Genomic DNA, 14,671 nt, shown 5'->3' with positions numbered 1-14,671 from the left:
CAATCTCCTGCGAACACCTAGATTTTTACTGGACCTCAAGGACCTTCAGAAAGAAGACTGAAGGTATCGTATAAGCACCCCATCGACTCTCCTGGTCGGGTTCAGCTGCCTGTGGAGGGCACGCTGCACCTTCGGGTGTTAGAACTCCTTCCCTGGGGAGAGGTAAACAGTGTCCACCCTCACCTTCTAAGGCTCCAACAACACACCCAACTTCACCCTGGGGAACCATGTGTTCGCTGAGCTCACTTTCTGGGGCACCCCCAGCAGCTGCAGTGAAGGCTCCACCCAGCATGAAGGATGGCTTCCCCACAGCCAAAAGATGGAGACCCCTTCTGTTCATCTTCCTCCACCTCTATATTCTAGCCCCTCCAGATACCACATGCAAACAGGGCAAGACTGCATGCAAGGGGCTTTGAAGAGTGTCTGGAATCCTTTCCCACCCCTGCCTCTAAGGGAAGAGTAACGTCTGCAGGCCCTCCGGATGGCCTCTCAACAAGCATGCACAGCCGAGCTGCTGGGTGGACGGCCTTCCACAAAGGCACATCAGCTTTCTCTGTAGCACACTGAGCTAAGGGCCCAGGCTCACCCCATAAAAAAAAAAGTGAAGAAGCCAGCAAGGAAAAATGGTACATACAGGAAATACTCCAGCAGAACCTAATGGCATGTGTGCTATACATTCATACATATGTACAGCATTACAAATATACATACATACATGTAATAAAAACAGAATTAAAAGTGAGTCCTAACACCCACTGTGGACTCTCAATGACCATGAGGCCGGGCCAATGGTATAACTGGACCACTCTCGAGGAAAATGGTGGGAACAGCTGTGGAGACCTGGCCCTTCACTTACATCTTCCCTGAACAAAGTCCACAAAAGGACAGAGTAAATGCTCCCACCATCCACCCCAGAGAGCTCTGCTTCCCAAACACTCGTTGCTCTTAACAGACCCACTGTAAAAGTTACAACACTAATACCTGTGCCTGAGACAGTATCACAAGAGCTGCGGGTTCTACACACTGCCATCTCCACACCTCCAAGTCACTGTCAACACAGTGCCTCTTGCAGGACAAGAAAACAAGAAATCAAGTTAAAAGATGCCCCCAATCTCTTTCCCATTGAAACTGACACTTTAAAATGCTTCAGTTACACGGCGGTGACAAAAAAATGATATTAAAAATGTCCAAAACACATTCGTTCTAACACGGCTCTTGGCGTTCATCCTTCCTCTCCTGGGGGACTTCACCTAGGGACTGTGGCACTGGCTGCCATCTTCAATAGCCACACCGTGAATCCCCTGGTCCTCCCACTCTGTCACAGTCGACACTGGGCTTGTGATACACACAGCACTCTACTATGGAATGCTGGGCTGAAAGCTGCCCCCAACAACAGCTCCTGAGCAGTGTTCTCCAAATAAAAAACCCTGCATATGTCAGCGAGGCCCTTCCTGGCATACCTTAGCCATTGTCCTTGCTGAGAAAGCCACCCGAGAAGGTCCCACCTGAGGGAGGACTCTCCGTTGGCACTTCTCTACCCTACCTTGGGGAAACACTGGTTATCTGGCTTGGCTTCAAGGGTGTAAGAAAGAGACTGGCCCGAGTCCCAAACTTGTCACAGGGTTTGCCCTGAGCTGGGGACGCTATGGAGGCCAAGCCAAGTAGCACTTTCCTAAAAACCTGTGCCGGCATTACTGACAAAGAGTGCTCCTTGTCTTCCAGGACCACCTCAGGAAAGCTATAAGAACCATCCAGACAAGTGGAGAGCCAAAGGGTCCCTGTGAGCATGAGTACGTCACACAGGAAATCAAATCTGGCCTTTTCAGGGGTATGACCAAGTGAGTCTCCTCTCTGCCCAAACTGGGCGAGAAAAACTAACACAGTGAACCGTAAGCCCTAATGATGAGTATTCAACACCAGGAAACCCATGTGCTCTGAGTAACACCAAACCCAGCTACAAGCAGCAACTCAGGAACCACGAAAATCACACACCTAGCTTAAAATGAAAGCCTATTATGGCAATCTACAAAAGATACCAACACAGATTTTTAAAGACGAACCCAAGACCAGTATTTTAAAGAACCTCCCTAGTAAATGTCACTGTCAACTCACCGTGACCTCCTCCAGAAGTGGCACCCACTACACTATCTGGTGAGGAGATTCAGGGTCAAAATGAAATACATATAGTAGGTATGACGTGGTTTTCCTCATTAGACCTTTCAAAGGAGGCTGGAGAGACGGCTCTCAGGTTAAGAGCACCGACTGCTCTTCCAGAGGACTGAGGCAGATTTCCACCTCCAACACGGCAATTCATGATGGTCTGTAACTCCAGTTCCGAGGGGTCCAACGCCCTCTTCTGGCCTCCATGAGCACTGTATGCTCATGGTACACAGGATGCATGCAAATCAAACCCCCATAAACATAAAAACTCCATGGTCAGTGTGGGCAGCCGGGTTCAGCCGGAACTCTCAGTGCAGACACTGACCAGGAGGCAAAGCTCGGTGGCGCAACCTCAAGGGCCCTCCCTTTTAGTCACTCAGAGTGTCACACCCGTTCCTCGCTGCTTGTAGCCACCGGTGACCTACTTAGCAAACCGCTCCCTGGCCTGGACTCGCCCTTTGTGGGCCTGGCTGCCCACACCCTCTGCCTTCAGCTCACGCACAGAACTCGTATCTGTCGCCGTAGGGTCTGCACCCTTCCATGTTCTGTGCCAGTGAGTGTCCCCGTGCCTCTTAACCCACATCCATCGCCAAGCCTGCCCTTTCTGCCTCAGCACCTCCCCCCACGACCCTCCCAGTCCAGCCACACCATGTCTGTTACAACTCACGCGTGGCTGGCCATCAGTGCAAACACTTCAAATGCAAAGGGTAAGTGAAAAAATATTCCCAAGAACTCCTCAGCATAGGAGGCTCCAGGCCGAGCCGCCCGGCCAGGAGAACCTTTGACTTCACGATGTCACCCGCTTTTCACTAAGTTCAGAAAAATCCAGCTCCCTGTTTGCGTCTGGGCACTCGATTCTACTTCAAGTCTCTATGCTTTCCTACAACCTGCTTGGATTCCCTCTTACTTAAAGTAAGAAGAAATTCTTTATTTATCTGGGGGGGAGGCATGCCCAGCCATGCATGCTGGGGTGAGAGAACCCAGAGGAACTGATTCTCTTTCAGCTCAGGTCATCAGGCTTGGTGGCAAACACCTTTACCCTCTGAGAAATTCTTTGCAGCCACACCTGTAACCTCAGCAATCAGGACACTGTGACAGATAAACTGCCGTGAACAGAAGACTACCTTGTACCATGGTCAACTCTGAGTCATCCTGGACTACAGAGTGAGATCCAACTAAATCAGAGAAAACAACATGTTACATGTAGACCTCTGGTTCCCAAACCCCAGGCCCAAGGAGTGGACGTATGGCAGTCTCCTCCCCGAAACCCCAAACCCAGAACTCCATCTCCTCAGGATGCTGCAAATTTTTCATTCCCTACCTAGTACTTAGATCAACACATATCCTTTCCTCTAATAATCAAGGGCTGCTGCTTGTGTGAACTATCAATGTCAAAAGGAGAACTCAAGTTCTTCCTGAAGGCAGTGAAGGGGATGGATAGTCAGCACAGAGCCGCTGGACACAGGAGGGCATGAAAGAGTAGAGACAGATCCCACAGGTCAAGTTCACACACTTCTCCTGACCAATCAGAACTAACATACACACAGCACAGGACCATCTTGCACCAAAAAGTGTTACTTTAAAAAAAAAATTAATTTCATCCTCCCAGCTCTTATTGAGACTGGCTTTCTGGATTTGTATCCAGGCTGGACTATTCCACTCTCAGAAAACCAGTGGAAAAAGATGCTTCTTTCTAAAACCCAAGAAGCAATCACAAAAGTTGGGCTGTGGTGGTGCACACCTTTAATCTCAGCACTCGGGAGGCAGAGGCAGAGGCAGGTGATCTCTGTGAGTTTGAGACCAGCCTGGGCTACAGAGTAAGTTCCAGGAAAGGTACCAAAGCTACACAGAGAAACCCTGTCTTAATTAATTAATTAATTAATGGAGGAGGAAAGAAAGAGGGAAGGGAAGAAACACACAAATAGAAGGAAAATGTGAAAAACAAAAAACAGGGACAGAAAAACATAACTCATTAAGACCTTTCTGGTCTTGGTCTTGTGGGGGGGTCCAGGTTTGGTTCCTAGCAGCTTACAACCATCTGTGCCTCCAGTTCCAGGGAACCTATGCCTTCTTTCAGTCTCCACAGGCACTGGACATGTATGTATATGGTGTACAGACACATGCAAGCAAACACCCACATGTAGCTAGAATTTTCCTGCCTGGCCCACAGTCAGGACAAATCTTTGTCACCCGCCAGTCCCAGAGCCATCAGACCCAACCAAGTAAACACAGAGACTTATATTGGTTACAAACTGTACGGCTGTGGCAGGCTTCTTGCTAACTGTTCTTATATCTTAAATTAACCCATTTCTATAAATCTATACCTTGCCACATGGCTCGTGGCTTACCGGCATCTTCACATGCTGCTTGTCATGGCGGCGGCTGGCAGTGTCTCTCTGACTCAGCCTTCCACTTCCCAGAATTCTCTTCTCTCCTTGTCCCGCCTATACTTCCTGCCTGGCCACTGGCCAATCAGTGTTTTATTTATACAGAACGATATCCACAGCACCCATACACATAAAATGTTTTTTTTTTAAGTCTATTTTAAAACAAGGGAATATTAATCACCAAATAGTTATGTGACAGACAATTCAAAACATGATTCTAAAACTGGGTGTGTTGGCACACTGCTGGTAAAACCTAGCATTCGGGAGGTGAAAGCAGGACGTTCAGAAGTTTTTCAACTATAGCTACATAGTGAGTTCAAGGCCTGCCTGGAACAAGTATTTATGAAACCCTGTCTCAAAGAGGGCGGATGGGGCTGGGGGATGGCCCAGTCAGTAGAAGTGTTTGCCATGCAAACACAAAGACCCGAGTTTGATGCCCAGCACCCATGCTCCCAGTACCAGAGGTGGTGAGAGGCAGTTTCCTGGAGCTGGCTGGTTCGTCACTGTAGAGGTCCACGAGCTCCAAGTGCAGTGAGAAACCTTGTCTCAAAGGACAAGATAGAAAATGACTGAGGAAGACACGTAATGTCTCTGGCTTCCACACTCACACTCCCCAACACACCCAACATATGTGCAAATCCACACATGTGGAACATACACACGTAACTCCAAAACCTCCACCCTATAATTCTAGCTGCTTGCCTTCATCTGGCTTCTACATTTGCTTCAAAGTCATCAAGCATCTAGAAGCAATTTCACCACAGCCCACTGTTTAAAACACGGCTGGGCAAGGAGCGAGCAGCCCAGCCTTACAAAGGCTGCTGCCCAATGTGTGCAAAGCAGTTAGCCACAGAAAACTCCATGTTTTCAAGGAAGGGCATGTGGACTACAGGGGGAGGTGGGGATAGGTAATTGTTTCTTTCTCTAAAGGCAAAAGGAAATGTTCAAGTTGTTCTTTCTCATCACCACACCACACCAGTATATTTCTAGCTAGAATTCTGGTCTGAAGGCCACTGAGATGGCTCAGGCAGCAAAGGCCATTCCCACCAAGCCTGAGGACCTGTTCCATCCACAGGACCTACACTGTGGAGACCAGAGCCTCTACAAGTGTGTTGTGGCATGAGCACACACTTGTGCAACCCCCCACATAGAGAGAGAGAGAGAAGAGAGAGAGAGAAATGAGAATGAGTATTTTCTATTTAACAAAAAACAAAAAAACCTGCCCTAAAGATGAGGCCGGCCTTGTATTGAAAATGGACGGAAGCCTGTTTAGGAACCTGAAATACATCATTGTAAGTCTATGGAAATTCAGGACAGTGTTTATGGTCTAATTCTAAATGAGACATGGATGGGTACCATGGTATACGTATGGTGATATTTTATTTGTACTGAAATGTGATTTTATTTGTATGTTAATAAATAAAGTTGCCTGGGGGGTCAGAGCTAATAGCAAGCCATAGCAGTGCTGGGCATTGGTGGTGCACGCCTTTAATCCCAGCACTTGGTAGGCAGAGCTAGGTAGATTTCTGTGTGTTCAAGGATACAGCCAACAGACAGTGACGAGGCAGTCATGTGGTTGGTTTTACAACCAATGAGAAGGCAGAACAGAAAGTCTATATAAAGACAGACAGGAAGTAGGTCTCTTTCGGAGAGGTCTCTTGGCTGAAGAGGCTAGCTGCAGCAGGCAGGTAAGGCTCTTAGCTCTGATCTCTTGGCTTTCCTCTTTGCATTGGTTCTGTGTTTCTTATTTAATAAGACAGTTGGTTACATCTACACCTACGTTATGAGTGCCACTACATAAAGTTTCATGAACACAGGGAAACGTGCAAAACAAAAAACCACTATATTCAGGTTGCAGGAAAACACAGGCTGAGGGCTGGGTGTTTCCTGGGGGAAGGGAGTGCCCATTCCTCTCCCAGTCCTCACACCCAGCTCACATTATTTTAACAGACTGCCCCGACTGCAAGGTCAGTGCAGGAAAGGGACTGGCAGACCTGGCAGATAAGCAGCAGCAGGTCCTTCCGCCGGGTCTCAAAGGCCTTGATATCACAGGCCACCAGCAGAACAGGCTGACCCAGACTCTGCTGCACAAAGACAGAGGACCAGAACTGTTCCCATAGAATTCTAAAAAACCCTCCACAGCTACAGCTGAAGAAATGACCTGTGCCAATAGACCATATGTTAAAAACGGGAGAGAGAGAGAGAGAGAGAGAGAGAGAGAGAGAGAGAGAGAGAGAGAGAGAGAGAGAGAGAGAGAGAGGTTAGCTGGATGTGGTGCCTCACACCTTTAATCCCAGCAGTCTACACAGCAAATTCCAGGAGAGCCAGAGCTATATAACAGAGACCCAGTCTCAACAAAAAGTTTACCATTCTTAAAAGGTTTAAGCTATGCTATCATCTCTTCACACCAGCTATTTTGAGATGCCAAGGGTAAACTTGAGACTCATTCTCTGAGCAGGACAGCAGCAAAGACCTCTCACCAGGAAGCAGAACAGGCACACCGCACAGGCACTGACAGAAGACCGTAACTTACACAGTGGGGAGGGGCTTCTCAACCTTGCGCACAAGAAACCACTTGCTCTACCTAAACAGGAACACACCCCAGAGGCAGGAATCACATTCAGTGAAGGAAACCTGTTTCAAACTGTGTGAGCACAAACAGGCCTCTGCTCCAGGCCTCCGGGGAAATGAAATGGCATGCAGCACACCTGCGGCAACCCTTGCAGCCCAGGCCAATTTGGAGGATGTTTACTGCATCTGCATCCACCTCCCCACACCATTAGCTGCACACACATCCACTCCGCTGCCTCTGCTAGCTCGCTGCCAGGAAACGTGTGCAGTTTCACTCAACATACGTTCTTCATCTTTCCCAAAAACACAACAGAGGAGGGCGTTCTGGAAGACCCCATACTCTAATGAGGGTGCTAAGCTTTTCATCCACCTGTCTTGGGACAGGCATCCACTAACTCAACCATGTGCGCTCTGTCCTAGAGTTTGAAAACAAACACATACACATTATGAACAACTGTAACAAATTTCACAAGTGCTACATTACAGTTAAAAATCAAGTTCCAAAACCTCAAAGTTTGGAAATATAATCTAACCAATTCAGAGGAGCTAATTCAAGCACAGCTGCCAGTTCTGGACTAAACAGCCCATCAGTTACTTGTACGTGAAAGCCTTCAACAGTTTAAAAACACTCACTGGACTTTTCCCCTCAATTCAGAACGTCTGTAGTCGCCGGGGATAATGGCAGACCCCAGCCCAGGCAGTTCAGGCAAGAGGCTGTTAAATTCAAGGCCAGACTGGATTACAGAGCAAGACACTGTCTCAAAATACAGACAGAGCTGAGGAAAGGCTTGGACCAGAGTCTGCCCCCAGAACCCAGGTTTCTGTTGTTGTTAAGGGCAGGTAAGGAAGCAGGTGTGTGTGAGCCTGGCACCAGGGAGGTGGAGCCAGGTGGTGCCCAGAGCTCAACTGGCCAGTCAGCTGCCTACTTAGTGAGCTCCGCCAGGAGAAACTCCAGCTCAGTAACCAAATAGCAGGTACCTGAGGAACAACACCTGAGGGTGACCTCTGTGTGTGTGTGTCTCTCTCTCTCTCTACACACACACACACACACACACGGGGGGGGGGGGGGGGGGTCTGTGGGCACAAACACATGCACTGTTCAATGTTAAACATGCAACTTCAAGGGAGAGTTAATGCTGATGACAGAGAACCCACAATCCCGAATGGAGAGAGAAATGCCTGCCAGTCTGGTCATCCCCACTGTCCCAGGCATCCTGTGTCCTCCCATCACCAAAAGGCAGAAGAGAGGTGGTTACTAGGCCAAGGATCTGGCATGTGCAGGCATGCAAGCTGGCGCCACCAGCTAAGAGGCATGGCCGTGGACTGTAGAGGCCGAGAGGGGCCAGGTCCAAACCCAGAAGACCAAAGGCTGACCCACCACAGAGGTCGCTGAAAAACAGCCAGGGAGAAGCCAGGGTTATCACAGGCCTTGACTTTCTGCTGGCATTTATCCCAGATCTACAAGAACCAGAAGTAGCTACAGTGAAAGCCACGTGAAAAGTCTCCACAAGGTGCCAGGACAACCTATCAGGCCAGGCAATTTCCAAAAGATGTGCTCCTTAGAAAAGTTTCCAGGGTCAACAAGACAGAAACACAAGCTGCAGGAGGAAGAGGCCAAGTCCCACAACACACAGGCCTCGGCCCCAAATGCACAACAGGTTCCGAAGTCAGTCTTCCCAAATAAAATCCAAGCCAGGACTCTCGGGCACCGATCTTCCCTCCGCTGCCAGGTGGTCTGCCGCGGCCCTGGTCTTCCGGCGACACCCAGGCTGGCCTGGAACTGCAGGGGTGACACACAGGGCCCCCTGTGCGGCTCTCCCAGTGTAACTGTGACTCCGCAGCAGTGTGGTCGTGGAGGCAGGTGCACCCCTGGGAACGTCACAGAACTGCACTCCTACCTCAGTCCTCCAGAATCGGAGAGGGGAGAGGGGGGAGACCAGCAGCCTCCCTGCTACGGTGATGATGCCTCAGTCAGCCTTCACTGGACAACACCCGACAGGCAGGACAGGCAGCCAGCCAAAGAAGTGCCTAAGACAGTGGTTCTCAACCTTCCCTACGCTGCAACCCTTTAATGCAGGTCCTCATGCTGTGGAACCCCAACCATAAAGTTATTTTCATTGCTACTTCATAACTGTAATTTTGCTACTGTTATTAATCTTAAGTATCAGTGTTTTCCAATGGTCTTGGGCAACACCTGTGAAAGAGTCATTCAAACACACACACACACACACACACACACACACACACACACACACATACACACAGGGGTTGAGACCCACACAGCTCAGCAGAGAGAAAGGAGATAAAGGGCCTAGGGACCCACACCCTCAACTAGGAGCTTGGCTCCTGACCAGGAGGAACAAGGCAACTGTGAAGACCTGAAGACCCACAAGTCAACCTGTACACTCACTTACGGGCTTGAGACCAGTGGTAGAAAGCCAAGTTACTCGATATCTCTTGTGTCGTTAACAGCAAGGCTGGACACCCTTGGCAGGCTACCCTCATCAACAGTCAGGCACACTGTTCACAAGAACAAGTACTACCACTAGAAGTGTGCATCAGCCCAGACAGAAGACCACCATGGCCAGAGTCAGCCCCATCACTCTAACTAGGGAAGACTTTTTTCTCAAAAATAATGAAGACGATGACGACCACATGTGAACCCTCCCTCCTTCCACTGCTTTTGCCAATGAACGTATAACTAGTCTCCCCACAGGATATACATCCTGACGCTGAGGGTGCAGCTCCATTGTAGAATGCCTCCTTAACATTCCCAAGGCCCTGGATTCCATTACGAAAACTCTAAAAAATAAAAAGTACATACTATTTTAAAAAGAGCCCTGCGCACGGTCAGTTACCAACCCTGCACTGGGCCCACTGAGAAGCATAGTATAAAGAATCCAAATGCCTGCAACAGCCTGAGACAAGGAAGAGCAAAACAGAACACTGGAACCCAAAGCCAGGGCACTCCTCCCAGCCCTTGCGACCGCAGCTCTGCCCGAATCAGGCCCCTCCCACAAGGCTTCCCACAAAGGGCAGCACACTTGAAAGGCCAGTATTTTCCAGATTGATCTAAACACAGCAAGGTTAACGTTAGGTCTCAAAGAAACCCAAGGCAGTGTCACTCAGTACCTGTGGCTCCTCCCAGCATTCCTCACTCCACCCCAACCCTAAACCTCTCCAGCCCAGGGACGGGGCTTCCCTTCCCTTCCCCCAGTTTCTGATTCCGACATAACTCTGCTGTTCTGCTATGCTCCTCCTGGTCCTCTTGACCATCTCTCCCTTCTCTTCTCTTCCTCTCTCCCCACCCCATGGCAGGTTCAGTGTGGACCCTCCCGCATGCCTCTGACTGTGCTCTCCAATCTGCAATTAGACCCTTCTCATCAACCACGTCCTCATTCTCATCCAGCCACTTGCTGGAGAGCAGGTGAGGCACAAAGATGGGACAGAGAGAGAGATTAAGCCTGCCCCAACACGGGAAGAGAACACTGTAGATCAGTAAGTTATAAGACAAGCTAACTCCTCATAGTCCTGGATGGTGGAAAGTCCAAGCAAGGGATAGGCACCATCAGTAATATAATGAGACCATGTCAGCCCAGGAGTCTCCTCCCCACAGATCACCATCCAAACGGCTGCACTATGGTCTCATCTAGCCTACTTCCCAGAAGCTACACATCTTAACCACGAAAACATGGATCTGAAGACTACGTTTCCAACTCATGAACTTAGGAGTGTCAACCACCGCAGAAGACAAGCACGAACTCCAGGGAGGAAGCAGGTACCAGTTCACAGCACTGAACCCCAACAACCCCAGAAACTGGCGACAGTGGGTACCTGCAGAGGTACTCCATTCAGTGGGCAGACGTCAATCTTCGCCAATTTGACTAGAGGCATAATCACCAAAGAGGCACATCTTGGGGTGCGTCTGAGGGAGTTTGCAAAGAGGTTTAACTGAAGGCCGGCCCACAGTGAACCTCAGGGCACTGTAAGGGTCCAGGACTGATTAGAAATGGGAAGGAGAAAGGCAGCTCAACAACATCCATTGGCTTCCTGTCTGGAGACATAGTGTGGCCAGCTGCCTCCCACCCCCACCAGTTTCCAGTCCACGATGGGCTCTCTCCTCAAGTATTAACCCTTCCTTTCCTACACTGCTTTTCCCAGTGAATGTGTAACTAGTCTCTCTACAGAGATATCTCCAGAGATATCTCCACAGAGATATCTCCACAGAGGTACCTGAAGTCAGTGACTCAGCAAAGGCAATTCTGATAAAGAAGAAGCCAGACAGATTTTCCAGAAAGGCCCCCTCCTCCCCTGCTGGTCCATCACCTCCAGAACAACTGCAGACAGTGCATCTACCCCTGTACCCAGTCTACCTCCGTAAAGATTAAGGAGAGTGGGGCTCCCAGCAGATGAAGAGAGACGTGAATGGGCAGAAAGAACAGGCTGGAGGATTCTGAAAGGCAACAACTTCAGAAGGCCGTTCCCAACTGTCTTGTCCAGTAGGAATGACTGACAGGGAGCACTATGGTTTACACCCCACAGCCAGCATGGTGGTGCATACCAACACTCAGGGCTAGGGTAAGAAGAATGTGAGTTCAAGGCCAGCCTGGCCTGGGCAGCATTCCCTGCTTCAGGGCTACATAGTGAGACTCTATGGGAGGGAGGAAGGGGGGGGGGGGGACAGGAAGGCAGGTAAAAGAAAAACTTAACTGAGGTCCCAGCAATCTCCAGTCATAAACGTGAGTGGACATTAGAGGGTGTCCCTACCATAAAACAAACAAAACACCCAGCAGCTAAACCCAATAAAGGAAGAGTAGAGACTTGGAAAGAATTATGCCTAGGACATAAAACAGAAACTTCAAGCAAAAAGGAAAAGCAACTGTAATGAGGAACACAGAGCCACAAACGCTCTTGGAGTCTAAGAAAACAGGAGCAGAAACGCTCACTAGGAGACTTGGAAAGTTGAGACAATGGCCCAGAAAGCCAGCGACAAAGACAAGGGACAGAAAATAGCTTTAACAGGGTAAGACCACTCAAGGGCCAGATGAGAAGGTACAGCATCCAGATGGTAGCTTCAAAAAGGGAAGGGAAAAAAAACCCTCATCACAAGACACCAGCTGCCTGACTCTAAAGGCCTCCTGAGTGCCTGCGGACTATGACAACACTCACACCAAGATATCGCTGTGGACCTTCACAACACAAAGGAACTGTTCCTGGTTCAAGGGCAGGACAGTTTGTGTGGGTGGAATCCAGTCCCGGTGCATACTGCACTCCAGCAGAACACAGCTAGAAGGCAGCAGGCAAGTGTCTTCAGGATTCCGAGAGGGGGCCCGCAGGACACAGCCACACGTGCCTGTATCCCCAGGCTCAGGAGGCCAGCCTGGGCTACATAGCATAAACCTGTCTCAAAACAAAAAATAACCACAAGGAGTAGTTAAGTGTTTGCCTAGAACACATGAGGATCTGTCCCACCCCCAGGACTGAAAACACAATCTGCAAGAAAACCAACCATTGTATACCATGTCACACTACCTTATAACCAACAGGTAAACATGAACAGCTCATATCCTAATTCACTGGAGGGGAGTGCACACTGCACTCTACCCACTGCCCCATCAACGGCATAAAGCCAGGAAAGACAGGGATGCACAAAACAGGTATCCACCAGGAGACAGCAGCAAAGGAACTCAGAGAAGAAGGCCAAGAGACCAGAGGGGGCAGTGGACCAAGCTGGAGGGCACCATCCCAGCTACTCTCTGGCGGCAAAGACCTGAGGTCTGCTCCAGCTGGGTTTCCTAAGAGGAGCTCCAGATACCTGGTGAAAACTATCGGGAAAAACCCCCGAGACATCAGAAGATGACCTGCACCTCACCACTGCTGCCCAGGCTGTGGGCCACATAGACACTGCCGTCACATCTAACCAGGTCACCATATGAACTCTGCCAGGAGAAAGGAGGTTCCTGTGGGGAGAAGGCAGCAGACCAAACCTCATCCTCATTTGCAGAATCCTGGGTCTACACAGCACTCCCAGAACTAGACACAAGCAGCAATGTGAGTCCTCCTAAGCCAAGGAATGATGGCATAAGTCAGCAGAAGGGATCAGGGGACGCCTCTGGGGAGTAAGAAATGGGAGGCAGGGGATGGGTACGCACCATCTTTCCCAGGAACTGTGCATCTCATCTGTGTTTTCAATAAAAACAAACAAAACCTAAGTAACTGAAACAAAACAAAGGGCTGGGAGCCTTACCAGACCTCCAAACCTTAGAGTCTGAAATTCCTTTTTAAAAACAGGAAGAGATTAAAATACTAGGACAAGCCCTAGCTACACATTTGGTAAGCATTCACATAAAACTTACCATGTCCCACTACTCACGCCGATACCACTGCAGCACTCAACACTAGTTTCTTTTGCTGACCATAAACCCTTAAGAAAACATGCGGGAAGGGCTCAGCCCTCCTGTGCACTCCCAGCACACACCTTTAGGCCTCTGAAGAGGCCACTGTATACTTTGCAGCAAGTTACATCTTGATTTACGCAGAGCAACTGACAAGGTCTTACACTATAGTCCAGGTTGGCCTGGAAATGACCATGTAGCCCCAGACTTGACCTCAGAGCACACCTCTCGCCTAGCTTTCCAAATGCCAGAACAGTAGTCATGAGCCACCATGACCAGTTCCAAGAGCAGTTTAGGATTGGGCACAGTCCCCTACTAGTCAGATGTTCTAATGGTCTCATTTTCTTTTCCCAAGTCATTTGGTAGAGTCCACTATAAAAATCAGTTATGAGAAGTGACTACTACCAATGGGCACAAGACCAGCACTGGTTCTCTACAGCAGCAGGAGTAACATACGCAGGTCTACTTCCTGCAAGCACTCCAGCCACAAGATTCCATTAGTGATTATCACCCCAGCTAAGGGAACAGGGAGAGCATTAGCAGGGGAGGGTCGGGTGGGGCCCACTTCCTGCAGGTACCAGTTTCCAAGCAGGCAAGTCTGAATCACGAGGAAAATCACCCAAATAAAGCTGTGTGGCAAGAGACAGACTGCTGGACCACAGCCTGGAGGGTGTGCCCCATAAAACCACAGGAAGACGGAACAGGCTCACCCCTCACTAGCAACTCACACTGCATCTTGCCAAAGACCAACAGAAGAACCCCATCAACCTGCACCAGACCAGAGAGGCAACTCAGAACCTTGGTGGGCACAGCAGCTCCAAGAAGAACAAAACCTGTCCAGATCGGACACTGGGAGGCCACCGTGCTGGGAAACACTACTTTCAGTGACAGTATGTCTGCATTCTTGAAGGCAACTGGGTACCTTCCTTGAGTCAGACACACACCTTCAATCCAGCACCTGGGAGGGAGAGGTAGGCGGGCCTCTGAGTGGGAGGTTCCCCTGGTTTCAGGACAGCCGGGATCCACAGAGAAACCCTGCCGCAAAAGAAACAAAGTACATTCCCTGATCTGGGACTAGAGCCAAAAGCTACTAATGTTTAAAAAATAAAAAGATGGATCCACCACGCCTGACATTCTGAGTTCGATCCCCGTATTTTA

At 49.5% G+C, this 14,671-nt stretch overlaps 1 protein-coding gene across 1 annotated transcript in view; it reads right to left on the bottom strand.

The window, feature by feature from the left end:
• Positions 1-14,671, bottom strand: part of Stk24 (serine/threonine kinase 24) — a 103,220-nt gene that overhangs the window by 82,892 nt on the left and 5,657 nt on the right. The window lies entirely within an intron of this gene.

This window comes from Peromyscus californicus, unplaced genomic scaffold (genome assembly GCF_007827085.1).
Source record: "Peromyscus californicus insignis strain IS unplaced genomic scaffold, ASM782708v3 Scaffold_12__1_contigs__length_115047231, whole genome shotgun sequence".
In the NCBI taxonomy this organism is placed as follows: Eukaryota; Metazoa; Chordata; class Mammalia; order Rodentia; family Cricetidae; genus Peromyscus; species Peromyscus californicus.
This window is presented reverse-complemented; position numbering and strand designations above follow the sequence as displayed.